Source organism: Sus scrofa, chromosome 7 (genome assembly GCF_000003025.6).
Source record: "Sus scrofa isolate TJ Tabasco breed Duroc chromosome 7, Sscrofa11.1, whole genome shotgun sequence".
NCBI lineage: Eukaryota > Metazoa > Chordata > Mammalia > Artiodactyla > Suidae > Sus > Sus scrofa.
In genome coordinates this window covers 61,050,668-61,070,492 of record NC_010449.5, presented here as the reverse complement: position 1 = coordinate 61,070,492, position 19,825 = coordinate 61,050,668, and the positions used below count along the sequence as shown (strand labels likewise).

General features: G+C 47.7%; 1 protein-coding gene across 4 annotated transcripts in view; it reads right to left on the bottom strand.

Annotated features, from left to right (window-relative positions):
• GRAMD2A (GRAM domain containing 2A) overlaps nucleotides 1-19,825 on the bottom strand; it is a 45,727-nt gene that overhangs the window by 8,017 nt on the left and 17,885 nt on the right. The window contains exon 1 of one of the 4 annotated variants that reach the window (XM_021099128.1): nucleotides 254-1,370. The exons of the other annotated variants lie outside the window; for them this stretch is intronic. The gene's annotated coding sequence lies outside the window, so the exon portion shown is untranslated. Of the gene's footprint in view, nucleotides 1-253; nucleotides 1,371-19,825 lie in introns of those variants that run through there. 4 annotated transcript variants of the gene reach the window in all.

The window sequence follows — 19,825 nt, the reverse complement described above, 5'->3', positions numbered from 1 at the left end:
GAGAAACAGGCCCACATGAGGAAGGGGAGCTCTTTGGGGACAGCTTTCCCGGCCAGCCCCACCCTGCCCAGGGCAGCTTCTGCCTGCCTCCCAAGACCAGCCCCACTATTGAGGGTGAGGCTGAAGGTGTCACAGTCCAGAGGCAGCAGCCCAGGCAGAGGCAGGGGACAGCTGACGGAGGGAATCTCACTCCTATCTTTTCTGGAAGCCTGAAGTTCAGCTCATGCCTGGGCACGAAGGAAAATCCATGTACCTGGCAGCTGCTAGGCCTCCAGGCCCACCCTTGGGAAGGCACCTGGGAGGAAGGGAGGACCCTGAGCTTGCTCAGGCTGAAGGCAGTGCTACCATAAACCTGTGGATTCTGGGAAAGGAGTCTGAGCACCGGAGGCCTTATTGAGGCTGAGCAGCTGATGCAGCACAGGTGTGGACGCGAACGCCAGTCAGCCCACAGGTGAATGTGGGCCAAGGGGGCAGGGCTTCCCCAAGGCAGAAGGTGGCCTCCACACCACAGTCCGGGGAGCTTGGCCCTGAGAGCCAAGCCATCTCAAAAATGTCCCAGAGGGCCTGCGAGGGAGGAGACACCCTCTTCCTGGGGGGTGGGGTGTCAGGCCTCCCCAAAGGCTTTTGAGTTCATGCCTCCACTCAACAGCTCTAAAGTCTAGTGTTCTGTCTCCTCTTTGTGCTCCTCCAAAGCAGCAAGACTAGGAATCAGTAAAGCCTGAGCGGTCAAACCAACCACAACTGAGGGGATCCAGGGGCTGATGAGAAGGGAGGGGAGGGTGGCCAAGGCAGGATAGTGTGGTGCTTATGAAGAGGCAACAGTGGTCTCTGAGCAGGTAAGGAGGTGGAACCTGGAGGCTGCAGATCCCAGAGCTCCATCCCTGTCAAGTAATGTAACCTGGCAAAGTCGCAGATTTCTTCTTCAAGAACAGAGTGACCGCCTCAGCTGAGACCTGCCAAGACCCTCCAAGGTTATTAATCCAACCCCCCACCCTCCCACTACACGGATAGAAAACTGAAACCTGCCAAGGGCCAGGCTGTACCTAGTGTCACACAGTGAAGAGCCCGGTAATCTCACCCATCAAATGAGCCCAACCTCAGCCACGTGGCCTGTTGACCTCTGCCCTCAACCTTACAGAGAGTTTTGGTGCACACATCATGCATTTCCTGAATCTTGCAAAGGGACAGGTTGTACCAGTGGTCTGACCCCTTGACGTCTTAAAGCTAAGTTCTGGATTAATTGGTTCCATTGTTACCCATTTCACAGAGACTTCCCCCTACCCTGATTGATTCTTTTAAATGCTTATTATAGAAAATGAGAAATATAAAATGTGTAAAGTATGATGATCAAAATTAACCATAAGAAAAAAATTCCCAAGAGTTCCTGTCGTGGCTTAGTGGAAACGAATCTGACTAGTATCCATGAGGATGCAGGTTTGATCCCTGGCCTCGTTCAGTGGGTTAAGGATCTGGTGTTGCTGTAAGCTGTGGTGTAGGCTGGCAGCTACAACTCCGATCCGACCCCTAGCCTTCATATGCCGTGGGTGAGGCCATAAAAAGAAAAAAATATTCCCCCCAAAATCATCCAAAGAAAATATGCATAAATGTGTAATTTATGTCAGTGGGATTATGTATCATATAATTTGTATGCCCTACTTTTGTTGCTTAACATGATTTCACGAGAAATTCCCAATGTCACTGTTCATTCCTCAGATAGATTCTCAGAAGAAATTACTGGATGGAGAATAAAGATTTCTCAGGATCTTTAGACTCACTTCCAAAATGCTTTCCAGATGCTGTACCAATGAGCACAGCCATCAGCACTATACGAGGGTGCCTGTTGCCCTACATCCAGGCCCTGCACTGGGTACTGTCTTTTCTCACCTTTGCAAAGTTGATAGGTGAAAAGATATAATTTTCATTTCTATTTCTGCTTACTGATAGGGTGAACATTTTTGCCAAATACACATTAATCATTGCGATTTCATCTGTAAATTGCCTGTAAGGAACTTCATGTCTTTCTTATTGATCTATAGACATTCTTTGTTGAGAATATTAATCCCTAGTTTATCTTTTTGCTAAAATTTCCCCCAGTTTGTCATTTGCCTTTTAGTTCTGTCTGTGATATTGTTACTGCACTTCTGTTTAATTTTTGAGTGGCAGGTTCCATCCCTCTCTTTCATCTCTCTGTTTCTTTCTTGGTTTGTGTGATTTGAGAGGAGAGGCCCCCAAGGCAAGGAGTATACAAGACAAACCACTAAGTCCTTAAAGAGCTTGAACCCCACAGCCCAGGAGCTGCCAGAGGAGAAGGGTGTGGGCTCTGCTCTAAGGAACACACGCCAGCATGGAGGACCAAGGTAAAAACAGGACCCCAAAAGGTGGAAGAAGGAGCTTGGCCATGGTTTCAGAGGCAGGGGGCCTGTCACTCGGGCACTGGAAAGTGTGATTTGTCAGGGTTGCAGGGGCTCAGAGGACATGCAGAGTAAAAGAGTTACAGAAGACTCCCAGAGAAAAGGAAGCTAAGCCTTACTAACTGGGTAGGACTATAATCCTGCTTGGCTTCCATCATCTAACCTGCATGGATAACCACACCACTGCATGCATTCTAAACCCAATGGTCCTTAGGTTCTAAGAGGACCTTCTCAGGGACCTTCTCAGCCCCAAATCCCCAGCTCCCTCTTGAGTACCTGTCACACTGTGTCGGTGAGCTCTACCTACCCGTCTCCAGGGGCTCAGGGACATCAGGGACTCTGCTTCCTCTACACCCGCTAAGCCCAGGGCAACACTAGCATGCATTGGGCACTCAAGACAGGACTGAGGAAGCTATGAACAGTGTAAGCAAGGTCAAGGACCGAGGCTGGAGAGAGGGGCCACGAGAATAACAAAAGGCTGTCACATTTCCCACAGCATCTCCATGAAGAAAAGAATACCAATAAAACAGGAGTTGGGAGTTCCCTTCGTGGCTCAGGGGTAAACCAACCCAACTAGGAAACATGAGGATGTGGGTTCGATCCCTGGCCTGGATGTAGGTTAAGGATCCGGCGTTGCTGTGAGCTCTGGTATAGGTCACAGACAAGCTTGGATCCTGTGTTGCTGTGGCAATGGTGTAGGCTGGCAGCTGTAGCTCCAATTCGACCCCTAGCCTGGGAACACCCACTTGCCGTGGGTGAGGACCTCAAAAGCAAATCAATCAATCAATCAATCATTCAAACAGGAGTTGCTTGGGGGAAATGACTCAAATATGTTTAAACTAAAAGCAGCCCCTTTGTGTGTGATGAACAGGATGGTCACAAGCCATTCTTTCATATCCACTGACTAAAGCCAGCCCCTCTCCTGGCTGTCCTGATAATGCTGTTGACACAGAGACCCTGGATATGGCCAAAAATGCACTGCTTTCAAGAACACCTTCAAGTCAGCCTTTCTACTGAGTCCTCTTTTCTCCTACAGTATTTTTTTAGATGAGTACAAATAAAGAGATGGGAGCAAAGTCAGATGAAAAGCTAGGTCTGGGGTGATGGTCATGGAGAATTCACCAACAGAACCACTCAGGCAGGGTCCACTCAAGGACCAACCCAGAGGAGGGAGATGGCAAGAGCAGGGAGCTAGAGAGTGGGCAGCCAACCTGGGTCCCCCACCCTGCTGGCAGCCTCTGTCTGCTCCCACATAGACCTCCTCTAGCAAGTTGCTCTTGCTCTATAGGCTGTGGACTGCACCCCCTGCCATGCATCCCCATCTCATCTCCACCTGCAGTTAATGTCAGGGGCCTTCAAAGCCATATGCATTTTTCAAAGCCACAAAAATTGCCATTATGGTCATGAAGGGGATGGAGCAGGGGAGGCGTAGCATTTTGGATACTAAAGGGGGTAGAGGAATTTCCCGGTGGCCTAGCAGTAAGGATCCAGCGTTGTCACTGCTGTGGTGCGGGTTTAATTCCTGGCCCAGAAACTTATTTATGCTGCAGGCACAGCCAAATGAAATAAAATAAATAAAATGAAACGAAATGAAATAAAATAATAAAATAAAATGTAGTAAAGATTTGAAAATTCCTAGATGAGGCCCTTTTACCCTGTTTCGCCTGGTCCAAAGGCAAGACACCTGTCCAGAGGATGGAGCTGGTGCTTGCCCTGCCCTCGGGCCTCACGGGCCAGAGTGGGAACTCAGGCTCACTGCCCATTCCTTCATTCCTTCCACACATACTTGCAGAGCTTATCATCCCATAGGCCCGGTATGGGCCTGCCCAGCCTTGGGGCTGCTCAGAGGGAGGGGATGGGCAGCTAGCACTGAGAGATGTCCTGAGAGGAGCCAGGCCCGTCAAGAAAGGGGAGGTACAGAGAGGTTAGGAGAGGGAGAGAGAAGGAGTGCATAGGGGACCCAGAGATGCAAGCGTCTAGCTGCTTCCCACACACCTCGTGGACAAAGCCTCGCAGGACACCTGACACATGCACCCTTGCTCTGGATGCCTCACCCCCCACCCCTGGCTCCAAATATCTGCACCAGGAAGACACTCCCCAGTCTAAATCCCAAACCTTGGACGTTCTCCTGTGACACAGAAGGTTAAGGATCCAGTGCTGCTGCAACTGTGGGCACAGGCTCGGTTCCTGGCCGCGGAACTTCCATATGCCATGGTTCACAGCTAAAATAAAAATCCCTAACCTTGACACTTCATCCCTCCTGACCTGCCATCTAGATGAATCCATCAAGATGAGCTCAGCATCATCCCCCCGAATTTGCTTCTCCCTGAAGGGCCCCAGCCTCACAGTCTCCCAGGCCAGAAGCCTCAACTCATGCTTCTCCCAAGCCCCACCGCTAGGCAACCCCCAAGGCTCTGAGAGTCTTCCCACTAAGCAGGAGCCCAGGGTACCAGCCACTCTCCCCACTCCTGAGGTACCCGGCAAGCCCAGGCCACCACCATCTTTTTCCTGGAGGCTAGCAACAGCTTCCTAACTAAACCTGTCTCCAGCCTTGCCCTCACACACCTGGCCTCCTCCCACATCCACACTGTTCACAGAGCCATTGGGCGCCCAGATCTGAGCCCAGCCCACTCCTACTGACTTTCCTTCTGTAGTCCCCATCTGCCTCCTCAGCTGCCCTTTCTGCCCTTCCTGCTCCCTTTCCAGCCTCACCCAGGCAGCTCAGCTGAGCCCCTTAGCTCCCTCACCACAGCAGCCCCTCAACCCCCATGGTCACTCTATCTGGAATTCCTTGCCATACTCTTCCACCTGGGGAATTCCCAGTCATTTTTCAAGGCCCAGTTCAGAGGTCCCTTCTCTGTGAAGCCTTCCATGCTTCCCCCGCTACAGAGCGGGTCATCCCTCCTCTGTGGTCCCATGTCCCTTCTTTCATGCTTCTGCTCCAGCACCTACCACACCAGACTGTGATTGTCTGTTTATACCTCTGAGCTCCACCAGGGTGTGTCTTACCCATCTCTGCATCCCCAGCACACAGCCGGCACCCAGGGTCTGCTAAACCAATGAGCTAAAGAGACAGAAAGAGATGTGACAGTTCAGGAGGGAGGAGGGGAGAACAAAAGCCAGGCAGTAAGAGTGAAGGAGGCACAGAGAATGATGGGGGCCCCGTAGTAAGGGGAGAGAGTGGCAGACAGGAGCTGATGGGGTCACCCACAGATGGGCCCTTCCCTCCAGGAGCCCCAGCACATGGAATAGGCACAGCCCTGGCCCAGCAGCACAGGGCACTCAATCCATGCTGGTTGACTGGTCAAAGGGGTGCTCAGGTGGGAGGTGTAAGACACAGGGGAAAGGGTCAAGAGGCTTAGACGAGTAGATAGAGTAGAGAAAGGCCAGGCTGGGCCCCTCCCTCCCCCAGAGCCGTGCACACTGGCTGCACTCCCAGGAAACATTCCCCAGCCTACCCAGCCCCCTTCACCACAACCTCCCCAAACACAGGGCAAACCTCCCACCCCAGCTCTTCAGGGTTCTGGCAATAGCGGTGCCCGCAGCTGATGCTGAAGCAGAAAGCTCAGCCAGGCCTGGCAGCCCCCGCCAGCTGGTCCTTTGTGGTCACAGGTGGGTTTCTTGGGGCATCTCCTCCCTCAGGAAGGTGTCCACACCCTCCCCAGTTGTCTTCCAGTGGACAGAGCATCCTGTTACCCGTCAGCTCCTCTCAAGGCGAGGAACAGCTCCAGCCTCTCCTGCAGCCAGGATGCTGGGCCCCATGCAGCTCCAAGGAGACACCTTCTCTTCCAATCAAAAAGCCCATTTTAGTAGCAGGGCCCTGAGAGTGCAAACCCAGAGGCCACAGAAAGAGCCATCTAGGGACGGGAGCTGAGGGGTCCTGTCCTGGAAGGAATGTCAGCCACTAGTGCTCAGCAGCCTGGACCTTGGGTCTCTTCCACATTCCCACAGGTTACCCCACCCCACCTCTGCCTCCTGGCACACAGCCTGCCACCTACCCAAGGGAAAGAGACCATTCTGTTAACTCTAATGTACAGCCTGCTGGTACCCACTAGGATCACCTGTAGAGCTTTTTATTTATTATTTATTTATTTACTTATTTATTTTGTCTTTTTGCCTTTTTTAGGGCCACTCCTGCAGCATATGGAGGTTCCCAGGCTAGGGGTCGAATCGGAGCTGTAGCTGCTGGCCTATACCACAGCCACAGCAATGCGGGATCCGAGCCACGTCTGCGACCTACACCACAGCTCACCGCAACACCGGATCGTTAACCCACTGAGCAAGGTCAGGGATCGAACCCGCAACCTCATGGTTCCTAGTCAGATTCGGTAACCACTGCGCCACGATGGGAACTCCCACCTGTAGAGCTTTTTTAAAAAAACAAAAATGATGCCTGACCCCTGTTTCAGACCAATTAAATCAGAAGCTCTGGGGGTAGCATTTAGGTAACTATATCTTTTTAACTTGTTACTGACATATAATTTACATATTAAAAAGTGCACATAAAGCAAGTGTGCAGTGCAATGCGTTTCACAGTGGAGCGCACCTGAAAACCCAGTCCCCAGGAGCCCCGCCTGCTCCTTGTGCCCCCGTCAAGGGGAACCACCGTCCTGACTTCCAACAGCAGAGATGGTCCTTGCCTCTTCAGGGACTTTCTATGGATGGAATCACACAGGGCGGGTTTTTACTCAGCAGCGCGTTTGTGAGATTCATCCATGGTACCGTGTGTGGTTGTAAACTGTGCATTTTCACTAATGTTAAGAACCCCATTTTAAGGACAGGTTGCAACTGATTTATTAATTTTACTCTTGAGGGGCAACCTACATTGTGTTTCCCGTTTTTGCTGATTACAAAATCACTGCTACAGACATTCCAGCACCTGCCTTGTGGACACAGGTATTCATTTCAATGAGTAAACACTTAGCATTGGCATTGTTGGGTCATGAGTTTCAGCTTCAGGCTTTTAAAAGGTCGGATGATTTTAAACCCCTCCTTTCTTTGTGACTCAGAGAAAAATGCATATGTCCTGGTCTCCAAGGCCAATCCTCTTGTGTGAGTTCTGAACCTGAGGCCCTGACCTGCCTATACCTTCACCCAGCCCTTTGGAGTTCCAGGAACATCCTCGCCGAGACAGGGCATCACACTGTTTATAGAGATTTCCTTCATCCGTTAAGGTCACAGAGTACATTTCCTATGCTGTGCCAAGGAAGTAAGACCAGCCTTCCTGAGTGGCAGCGGCTGGCTTTGAGCCACACTGTGTCTTTCCCAAGAGCCTCCTACCTTTCTCTAGGGGCCACTGTCCCAACACACTACCCAGAAACTGGTTGACAGACCTCCCCCCAAGGGAAATTGGAATAATGTGGATGGAGTCAGCCTCATCAACACACTGAAACTTGAAAGGCACCTTCCTTTTTGAAAAATAACTATTTCGTCTTACATCAAAGCTGCACATACACACTTCCACAGAAACTGTCCCTTACTTTTTATTTTCTAAGCTGATATTCCATATCCTGGGCAAGAGCTTTGCCCTTTCCATCCATTCGCAAAAGGGGAGAGAATCCCACAATTGAGTTCCATACAGAGTGCGAGGGGGCGGGACTCAGTGAGTTGGGGGTCACATGCTGGGTCCCAATCCTACTGTCTTGCTCAGCAACCCTGGCAAAGGACTCCAGGTGGGGCAAGCCCTCAGCCTGGTCACATACCTGCTTCCCAGGAGCTGGTCTGAGAACCCCTGGGCCAGGAACAGGCTTCGCTTCCCTTGCCTACATTGTGCCAGATTTGAAATGATGGGGGATGTGGCAGCAGAAGCCCGGCTTCCCAAGATGGCCCAGTTTATCCCAGGTGACCCTGACCATGGCCAACAGAGTCACAGGTATGCTCCAGACCCAAGCAAAGCCACCCACAGGCTGACCCATGGCCTCTTTAGAACAAAAAGATGGGTGGCCCATCAGAATCCCTTTCTGGTGAATCCTAACTGGGAAATACAGGATGTAGAGGTGAGTGAGACAGGGAACAGGCAGGAGAGAGCGGCAGGTGTGTGGGGGTGGAGTCACCAGGTGCACCAGGAGACTGGGTCTAAAATGAGCAAGGGAGTGGAGAGGCAGGTGGGCCATGGGCCAAGCTCCCCCACCTCTGCCCCTGTCTGGGAGGCAGCAAAGGGGGTCCACCCACCTCAACTGCTTTTCAATTTTCCATCCTGCTTCCAGGGCCCGGCCTTGCAGCCAAGACCCGAAACCCCCACAACTGGCTTGCCCAAAGACCACAAATGACACACAACTGGAGCTCAAATCCAAACTCCAGACTGGCCGAAGGTGTGCACTCTTCCTACCTGGCACACTGCCCTCTCCTAGAGCTTTCCCTGATACAAGCCTGGCTCCCGCTCTCCCCACAGGCCCCATGAAGGAGGATGAGGGAAGACAGAGGTGGTGGGGGGTGGGAGGGTCTTTTGGGCTAAGATGACTATGCAGAGTCCCTCTGGGGAGTGGGGTTCCCCATATCAGACATGTACTCCCCCCGCCCCCTGCTTTTATCTCCCCTACTCCAAGAACCAAACTGGGAGAGCTCATTGCTCAGGAGATGTGGGCTGGACCAGCCCTCATGGGGAGGCTGGATTCAGCTGGAATAAGGACCTCTTTGAGCTCTGGTGCTAACAAGAACTCCTACCTACAGGCATCTCAAAAACTCTGGTCCTCTCATCCAACGGGAGCTGGGAGAGCCGACAGCAAGGCTGGCCCTGTCTCCCTCGCTTATTCCACAGCCAAGCTACTTGGATGACTGGACCAGCACACTGACCGCCTTTCCCTGCTCCCTGACCCCCCCACCCCGGCCTGGGCTCTCTCAGCACACCAGAAAGGCAGATTTTGAGAACAAAGTGCTCAGGCTGATTCCTCTCCTCCTAATGGGCTGCCCCTCCCGCTCTGCCTGAGCCCCGCTCGGCTAAGCTGCTCCTGCCCCAGATGGAGCTCCCCTGGCCCTCATCCATTAGCACTTCTCCTCGCTGAAGCCTGGCCACCTGTACCTCCAGGGAGAGCAGACCCTGCCCTTGCTCTGCCCACCCAGCCGCTCAGATGGCTTCCTTTGCTGCACTGCCTATTGTGGCTGTGTCCCCACTAGACCGCCTTAGTCAACTTCCACCCCAGGGGCCTCGCACAGCTTCAGGCGGATAGTAAGTGCTCAATAACTGTTAACCAAATAGACAAATGCCCCCTGTCGAAAAGTCCTAGTAGTTTGTTCAGCAGCAGCAGGGCCTCAGGACTCAAACAAGAGACCTAGAGTGAGAGAACTCACTCAAGTTCACCTCTGGCTCCACCTGACCCTCTAGGTGTCCCCCAGGCACCTCCCTCCTCAAAAAAATGGGGAGAATCCCCTCTCTGGCCTGCAGATGGTCAGGGCTGCTTTCAGGATATGAGAGAGGCATGGCCTAGCCTTGGGGAAGGTGCCAGTCCTCACCACCTTGCCCACTGAGTTTCACACCCCTGCCCACACCACTGAGAGTGGAGTTGCCCCCACCCCGTCCTATCATGTCCCTTGAAGGATGCCTAGAGGTGAGCTCCCCCTGGGAAGCGGAGATGCACCCACAAAGCTCCATACGTGTCCTACGTGCCTGAATCTTTGCCCTGGGACCACAGCCAGAGAGCGTGGCTGCAAGCAGGGCCCTCTATACCTGGATGGCACCCATGGACTGCCTCTCACCACACCCCAGGCCCAGAGGGGCTCCTGCAGTGCAGGCCCACCCATACTCAGGGTCCCACTCTCTCCCTCCCCTCCATCAGAGGTTTGAGACCAGCAGTTGCTGCCCCCTTCCTGGCCAGAGCTCAAAGGCCTACAGTGAGAAGAGTCCCCAGAGAGACAGACAGACAAATAGCCAAAACCTAGAAGCTTGGCTCCTGGACATCTGCAGGACTTCCTACAAAGCCCAGGCTGCCACAGAGCAGGGAATCAGTTCTGCAGAGCGTGCCTGCCTATTGCTGGCCTCATCCCTCGGTGCCCACTGCTGGAGTAGCATGTTTGAGCTGGCACCCCGGCCCTGGTCACAGACCACTTTTTCTTGGCAGGCCACTCAGAACCTGGATGTTTCCAGACAAGAAGCTGGTCATTCAGGTCTAAACACAGGATTGCATTCATTCAGAAACAGAGTACTCCTGTGCTCCTGGGGGCCACCCTCTGCCGGGCCTGCTGAGAGAAGGGACCACAGACACCCTCAGATGCTCGCCCCCCACGCAAGGCTGCCATGAGGTGTGGCAGAATCACTCTGACTTTGGGGACCCACCCGGCTCTTCTGAGGGCATAGGCAGTCTCAAGTGGTCTCAGAGTCCCGAAAGAGCCTGGTGTGGGGGCAGGAAGACAGGGAGGCAGGCCTGGAAGTGCCTCTCAGCACTGAGGGGCCTTGGGGAAGCCACTCTGTCCTTCCGAGCCTCAGTTACTTCTCTGCGAAATGGCAAGAAAGTCTAAGGCCGGGAGGAAAAGCAAACTTTCTGGGGGAATAACAAAGCCAGGCCGGGAACCTGCTTTATGGCAGATGGCCACTGGCTCTCTGTGGTCAGAAGAACCACAATCCCAGGAGAGGCTGGCAAAAGCACAGCCCTCAGAAGACTGCTGGCCCCTCTGCCTCCCTCCTAGAAATGCCAGCTGAATGTCTGCATTCCTCAGCTCTGTGTAAGTGCTGTGTATATGGAGAATAAGGCAAGGTACTATCCCCAAGACGCCTGGTAGGAGAGGCAGACATGACATACATATTTATAGAGATGAATACATAATTATAACTGTGCAATGTATGCTATGAAGGAAAAGCACAGTGTCCTAGGAGGACCTCTGTCAAGGAGCCCTGATCAACTATGCAAATCAGGGAAGACCTCCCTGAATCAGCAGCAGCAGCAGCATTTGAGCTGATAGCCAAGGGATGCTAATCAGACTGGGGGAGAAGGGTCGCTGTGGAGGGCTTATTATGTGCAAAAGCCCTGAGGTGTGTGGCATATATGAGAAACAAACAGAGCCTTTGTGTCTGGAGGGTAGAGGTGAGCAGTGAAGTGCTGAGCTATGAGGCTGGAGAGGTTGGCAGAGCTGGATGGACCCTAGGAAGGGTTTTTGTCATTTTCTTAGAAGCAATGGGGAACCAAGGAAGAGATTTAAAGGGGAAAATACGGAGTTCCCGTCGTGGCGCAGTGGTTAACGAATCCGACTAGGAACCATGAGGTTGCGGGTTCGGTCCCTGCCCTTGCTCAGTGGGTTAACGATCCGGCGTTGCAGTGAGCTGTGGTGTAGGTTGCAGGCGCGGCTCGGATCCCGCGTTGCTGTGGCTCTGGCGTAGGCCGGTGGCTACAGCTCCGATTCGACCCCTAGCCTGGGAACCTCCATATGCCGCGGGAGCGGCCCAAGAAATAGCAACAACAGCAACAACAACAAAAAGACAAAAGACAAAAAAAAAAAAAAAGGGGGGGGGAAATACACAATCAACGTTGTATGTTAAAGAGCATGGAAGAGTATCTGTTTGAGCTGGCATTCCTGGACATGGTCACAGATCAGTCTAATAGATTCCTTTCAAAGCAGTCCAAAGGGGGCGGGGGCAGGAAGAGGAGAGGATGTATATAGATGAGGTAGGAACAAGCTTATGCTGGTGGTTATTGTAGTTGATGGTGATGGATACATGGGCGTCCATCCTATAACCCTCCTCCTCTTTTGTATATGTTTAAAATTGTCCATGAAGATAGGCCAGTTAGGAGACTGTATTCCAGCAGAATAATGATGTCTCAGATTTCGTGGGAGTGCTGGTGACAGAGGATGAGGGATGGATTCAGGATATATATTTCCAAAGAGAAGTCAACCCAGACTTAGTGATCAAGTGGATGTGGGGCCTAAGGGAAAAAGCGTCAAATATGACTCCAGGTTTCTGGCTTAAGCAAGTAGGATCCTGCTCTGTTTTGCTGAGACAAAACAGGGTGGGGGGAAATGCATGGGGAAAAGAACATGTTTGAAAGAGACAATCATGAGTTCAGTCTTGAACATGTGTGAGAAACATTTAAATGGAGATATCAAGTTATATATGAGTAAGGAAGGTTGAGGCTGGAAAGATACGTATCTGAGTTACTGGCCCATGGTTGGGTACAGGAGCTAGGAAGATCCCCCAGGGAAAGTGGGTATATAAAGAAGAGACGCTATCAAAAAGGGTACCAAGACCAATTCAATGGGAGAAAGAACATTCTTTTCAACAAATGTTCAGGGATAACATGAAAAAGAATTAAGGTGGACCCCTAACTCGCATCATATACAAACGTTAACTCAAAAATGTCAGAGATAAAACTATAAAACTCTTAGAAGAATCAGAGGGGTAAATCTTTTATCGGGCAATGGTCCCTCTCTCTCTTTTTTTCTTTTTTGGCCACCCCACAGCATATGTAGTTCCTGGACCAGGGATCAGATCAAATCTGAGCCACAGTTGTGACTTACTCTGCAGGTGCAGCAATGCCAGATCCCTAACCTACTGTGCCAAGCCAGTGATCCAACCTGCATCCCAGCACACCATAGTTGCTGCTGATCCTGTTGCACCACAGTGGGAACTTCAGGCAATGGTCTCTTAAGATATGACACCAAAAGCACAAGAAACAGAAGAAAAAAATAGATAAATTGAATTTCACCAAAATTAGAAACTTTTGGAATTCCCTGGTTGCTCAACTGGTTAAAGATTCAACTTAGTCAATGCTATGGTTGTAGTTACTGCTGTGGCACAGGTTCAATCCCCACCTCAGGAAGTTTCACATGCTGAGGTGCTGCCAAAAAAATAAATGATTTTAAAATAAATAAATAAAAATAAAACAAAATTAGAAACTTTTGTGCTGCTAATGATATTAAGAAAGTGAAAAGAATGAGAGAAAATATTTGTAAATCATATATGTGATAAGGGACTAGTATCTAGAATATGTAATGGACTATTACAAACTTGAAGATATTACACTAAGTGAAATAAGCCAGTCACAAAAAGAAAACATTGTAAGGCTCCACTTATATGAAGTATTTAGAGTAGTCAAATTCATAGAAACCAAAAGTAGAATGGTGGTTGCCAGTTAATGGAAAATTATTTAATGGATATGAATTTCAGTTTTGCAAGATAAAAAAGTTCTGGAGATTGATTACGAATATGAATATTTAACACTTGAATTGTACAAATTATCTTAGAAATGGTTAAGATGGTAAATTTTATGTTATTTTTTTTTCTTAACCACAATTAAAATTTTTCAAAAGAACACTTAAAACTGAACAATAAAAAAACAAAGAATCCGACTAAAAATGGGCAAATATTTAAACATTTTTCCAAAGAAGCTATCAAATAATCAATAAGAGGAGTTCCTGTTGTGGCTCAGCAGTAATGAACCCAACTATACAGTATCCATGAGGATATGCATTCAATCCCTTGCCCCTCTCAGTGGGTTAAAGATCTGGGATTGCCATAAGCTATGGTGTAGGTTGCAGTTACAGCTCAGATCCAATGTTGCTGTGGCTGTGGCATAGCTTGGCAGCTGCAGCTCCAATTCAACCTCTAATCTGCAACTTCCATATGCCATGGGTGTGCCTTTCCCCCCCCAAAAAAAATCAACAAGTGCACAAAAAGATGCTCAACATCATTAGTCATCAGGAAATACTCATCAAAACCATAATGTGATACCACTTCACACCCCCCAAGGAGAATGTAATCAATATCAGGTGTTAGTGAAGATGTGGAGAAACTGAAACCCTCACTCACTGTTGGTAGGACTATAAAATGGTGCAATTGGGCTTCTCTCTAGGTGGCAGCAGAAAGTGGGAGCAGTGACTGCCAATGGTACAGAGTTGGGACCACTGAAACCTGCTGTGCTTATGCATGCACTTCCAGGGACCCACAGCACATCACCAAAGCCTCTTAAGAAACTGAGGGCAGATCCCAGTCCTCACCAGATGGGAAGGCTGAAAATCCAATAGAAAATCTGCAATCTTGCTGCCTAAAGAACCAGAGGACAAGAATATGGAGCAACTATACCACGAGAAAGTGAGAGAAGAAATATAAGAAAGCCTTCTCTACTAAGAGTATATAAAGAAGGAACTGTCAAAGAAGTAAAAGAAGAGGAGAAACGGTCACAGATTACAAGAATTTTAAGAAGTTCAAGGAATGTATCAACTTCCTCTAATGGCCATTGAAGCCTAAAGATGGAGAAATTTGGTATTGTAAAAAATGTTTTAAAAGTATTCATGAGAGTTCCCGTCGTGGCCCAGTGGTTAACAAATCCGACTAGGAACCATGAGGTTGCGGGTTCGATCCCTGGCCTTGCTCAGTGGGTTAAGGATCCAGCATTGCCGTGAGCTGTGGTGTAGGTCGCAGATGCAGCTCAGATCCTGCGTTTCTGTGGCTCTGGTGTAGGCTGGCGGCTACAGCTCTGATTCGACCCCTAGCCTGGGAACCACCATATGCCGCGGAAGCGGCCCTAGAAAAGGCAAAAAGACAAAAAAAAAAAAAAAAAAAAGTATTCATGGAGGAGTTCCCATCGTGCCACTGCGGAAACGAATGCAACTAAGAACCATGAGGTTGCGGGTTTGATCCCTGGCCTCGCCCGGTGGGTTAAGGATCTGTCATTGCCATGAGATGTGGTTTAGGTCACAGATGCGGCTCTGATATGGCATTGCTGTGGCTGTGACATAGGCCGGCAGATGTAGCTCTGATTCAACCCCTAGCCTGGGAACCTTCAGAAACCGCTGGTGCAGCCCTAAAAAATAATAATAATAAAAGCAATAAAGTATTCATGAAGGAGCTCACCTTCACTAATAAAAGCAACAAAATTACAACCACCTACTGAACAACCTTCAACAAAATAGACTGGAAGCTATCAAAAAAGATATGCTACTCCAGAAGACAAAGAGGAGGCCATATTGAGACAGTAGGAGGGGTGGTTACACAATATAAGCAACCCCATACCCGCTGGATGGGCAGCCCATAGACTGGAAAGTAACTATATTGCAGAGGCACACCCATGAGAGTAAGAGTTCTGAGTCCCAGATCAGGTTCCTATGCCTAGGGATCTAGCACTGGCAGTAGGAGCCCTGGAGCATCTGGCATTGAGGGCCAGCAGTGCTTGTGTGCAGGAGCTCCATGGGACTGGGGAAAATGGAGACTCTACTCTTTTTTTTTTTTTTCCCCACTGTACAGCAAGGGGATCAAGTTATCCTTACATGTATACATTACAATTACATTTTTTCCCCAACCTTTGTTCTGTTGCAATATGAGTGTCTGGACATAGTTCTCAATGCTATTCATCAGGATCTCCTTGTAAATCTATTCTAAGTTGTGTCTGATAAGCCCAAGCTCCCGATCCCTCTCACGAGACACCACTCTTAAAGGCACACACAGGCTTTCATATGCACTGGGTCCCAGGGCAAAGCAAAGACTCCAAAGGAATCTGAGTCAGACCTGCCTGCATTTCATGGAGGATCTCCTGGGAAAACAGGGGTCAACTGTGGCCCACTGAGGGAAAAACATTGGAGGCAAAGGTCTCAAGAATAATCACAGGTGTGAACTCCTGTAGGGTGACCATGGTGGAAAAATCTGGCCCCATCCATCAAGGCTGAGAAGCCCCAGGCCCAACAACAAACCAGATGGGAACATAGCCCCACTCATCAGCAAACATGCTGCCTAAAGGTGCCCCAGGTACACAGCTGTCTCTAATCACACCCAGAGACAAATCCCCACCCACCAGAGGGATAAGAATCAGCTCCACCTACCAGTGGACAGGCACCAGTCCCTCCCATCAGGAAGCCTACAGCAAGTGCCCGTACCAACTTCAGCAACAAGGCAGGCAGACATCAGAAGCAAGAGAGGCTACAACCCTACTGTCTGCAAAAAGGAGACCACACCAAAAATCTATAAAAAATGAAAAGGCAGAGAATTATGATTCAGATAATGAAGAAAAAAAAAAAAAACGAAAAACAGGAGTTCCTATCGTGGCTCAGTGGTTAACGAATCCAACTAGGAACCATGAGATTGTGGGTTCGATCCCTGGCCTTGCTCAGTGGGTTAAGAATCTGGCATTGCCATGAGCTGTGGTGTAGGTCGCAGATGCAACTTGGATCTCATGTTGCTGTGGCTCTGGTGTAGGCTGGTAGCAACAGCTCCAATTAGACCCCTAGCCTGGGAACCTCCATATGCCACAGGATCAGCCCTAGAAAAGACAAAAAAAGAAAGAAAGAAAAAAAGAAAGAAAGAAAAACAGCTAAGTGATCTGGAGATTATCAGCCTCAATGAAAAAGGCTTTAGACTGATGATAGCAGAGATGATTCAAGATCTTGGAAATAAGCTGGAGGCAAATACTGATAAATTATAAGAAACATTAAGCAAAGAAATAGAGATTTAAAGATTAAATCCTTTTTGCAGACAGTAGGGTTGTAGCCTCTCTTGCTTCTGATGTCTGCCCGCCTTGTTGCCGAAGTTGGTACAGGCGCTTTGCAAGCAGAGATGCAAAATACAATAATTGAAATAAAAAATTCACTAGAAGGAATCAATGACAGAATATAGGAGGCAGAAGAATGAATATGCAAGATGGAGGACAAGGTGGAAATCATGACATGGAACAGATGAAGAAAAAAGACTGAAAAGAAATGAATACAGGCTAAGAGAATTCTGGGACACTTTCAAACACAACAACATATATATTATAGGGGTGCCAGAAGAAGAGAGAGACAAAGGGCCAAAGAAAATATTTGAAAAGATAATGGTCAAAAATTTCCTAACATGAGAAAGGAATCACTCACTCAAATCCAGGAAGCACAGCAAGTAGCATATAAAATAAACCCAAGGAGGAACGCCCAGAGACACATATTAATCAAGCTGACCAAAATTAATAACAGAAAAAATATTTCTAGCTGCTTAGCTAGAAAAAAGAAACAAATAACATACAAGGGAACCCCGATAAGGTTATTGGCTGATTTTTCAGCAGAAACTCTGCAGGCCAGAAGGGAGTGGCACAATACACTTAAAGTGATGAAAGGAAAAAAACTCCAACCAAGATTACTCTACCTAGCGAGGCTCTTCTTCAGATTTGAAGGAGAAATCAAAAGCAAAAGCTAAGAGAATTCGGGATCACTAAACCAGTTTTACAACAAATACTAAAGGAACTTCTCTAGGTGGAAAAAAAAGGCCACAACTAGAAATGAAAATATTATAAATGATAAGGCTTACCTGTAAAGGTATACATATATAGTAAAGGTAGGAAATCATCCACACACCATAAAAAATATGCTACCAAAACCAGAAATCATGAGAAGAGGAGGGTAAAAATGCAGGATACTGGAAATGCACTTGCAATTAAGAGACCAACAACTTAAAATAACTATAGGAATGTATATACATTCCTATATCAAAACTTCATGGTAACTGCAAACCAAAAATCTACAATACATACACACACAAATAAGAAAAAGCAATCCAAAGACAATACTAAAGATAGTTACCAAACCACAAGAGAAAAAGAGAAGAAGGGAAGAAAAAAGACCAACAAAAACAAGTCCAAAACAATTAATAAAATGGCAATAAGAACATACATATCAATAATTACCTTAAATGGGAGTTCCCATCATGGCACAGTGGAAACAAATACGACTAGGAACCATGAGGTTGCAGGTTTGATCTCAGGCCTCACTCAGTGGATTGAGGATCCAGGATTGCCGTGAGCTGTGGTGTAGGTCGCAGATGCAGCTCAGATCTGGCGTTGCTGTGGATGTGGTATAGATCAGCAGCTATAACTCCAATTAGATCCCTAGCCTGGGAATCTCCATGTGCCATGAGTGTGGCCCTAAAAAGCAAAAAAATAAATAATAAATAATTACCTTAAATGTAAATGGATTAAATGCCCCAACCAAAAGACATAAACAGGCTAAATGGACACAAAAGCAAGACCAGTATATGTGCTGCCTTCAAGAGATTCACTTCAGTTCTAGGACACACGCAAATTGAAAGTAAGAAGATAAAAGAAAGTATTTCTTGCAAACAGAAATCAAAAGAAAGCTGGAGTAGCAATACTCATATCATACAAAAGAGACTTTAAAACAAAGACTATTATAAGAGACAAAGAAGGACATTGCATAATGATGAAAGGATCAGTCCAAGAAGAATATATAACAATTGTAAATATATATCCACCCACCATAGGATCACCTCAATATATAGGGCAAACTGCTAACAACCTTAAGAGGAGAAATTGACAATAACACATTAATAGTGGGGGACTTTAAAACTCCACTTACAGCAATGGACAGATCATCCAGACAGAAAATCAACAAGAAAACACAGGCCTTAAATGATGCATTAGACCAGATGGGTTTAGTAGATATTTATAGAACATTCCATCCAAAAGCAGCAGAATATGCATTCTTCTCAAGTGCACATGGAACATTCTCTAGGATAGATCACATTCTGGGCCACAAATCAAGTCTTAGTAAATTTAAGAATATTAAAGTCATATCAAGCATGTTTTCCTACCACAATGATATACAAGTGGAAATCAACAACAAGAAAAAAAACCTACAAAAAACATAAACACATGGAGACTAAACAACATACTACTAAACAACCAATGGATCACTGAAGAAATCAAAGAGGAAATTAAAAAATACCTAGAAGCAAATGACAATGATGACACAATAATCCAAAACCTATGGATTGCAGCAAAAGCAGTTCTAAGAGGGAAGTTTATAGCAATACAAGCCTAACTCAGAAAACAAGAAAAAGCTCAAAAAACAACCTAACTCTACATCTAAAGCAACCAGAGAGAGAAGAACAGACAAAACCCAAAATTTTGGGAAAGAAATCATAAAGATCAGAGCAGAAATAAATGACACAGAAATGAAGAAAACCATAGAAAAGATCAATGAAACTAAAAGCTGATTCTTTGAAAAGATGAACAAAATTGATAAACCTTTAGCCAAACTCATCAAGAAAAAAAAGAGAGAGAGGACTCAAATCAATAAAATTAGAAATGAAAAAGGAGAAGTTACAATGGACATCACAGAAATACAAATCATCATGAAACTACTCCAAGCAACTATATGCCAATAAAATGGATTACCTAGAATAAACGGACAAATACTTAGAAATGAACAATCTTCCAAGACTAAACTAAGATAAAATAGAAAAGGTGAACAGACCAATCACAAGTACTGAAATTGAAACTGTGATTAAAAAACTTCCAACAAATAGATGCTCCCATCATGCTAAGCAGTTAATGAACCCAACTAACATCCATGAGGATGCAGGTTCAATCCCTCACCTCACTCAGTAGGATAAGGATCTGGCATTGCTGAGAGCTGTGGTGTAGGTTGCAGACACAGCTTGGATCCTGTGTTTCTGTGGCTGTAGTGTAGGCTGGTGGGTAGAGCTCTTATTGGACCCCTAGCCTGGGAAC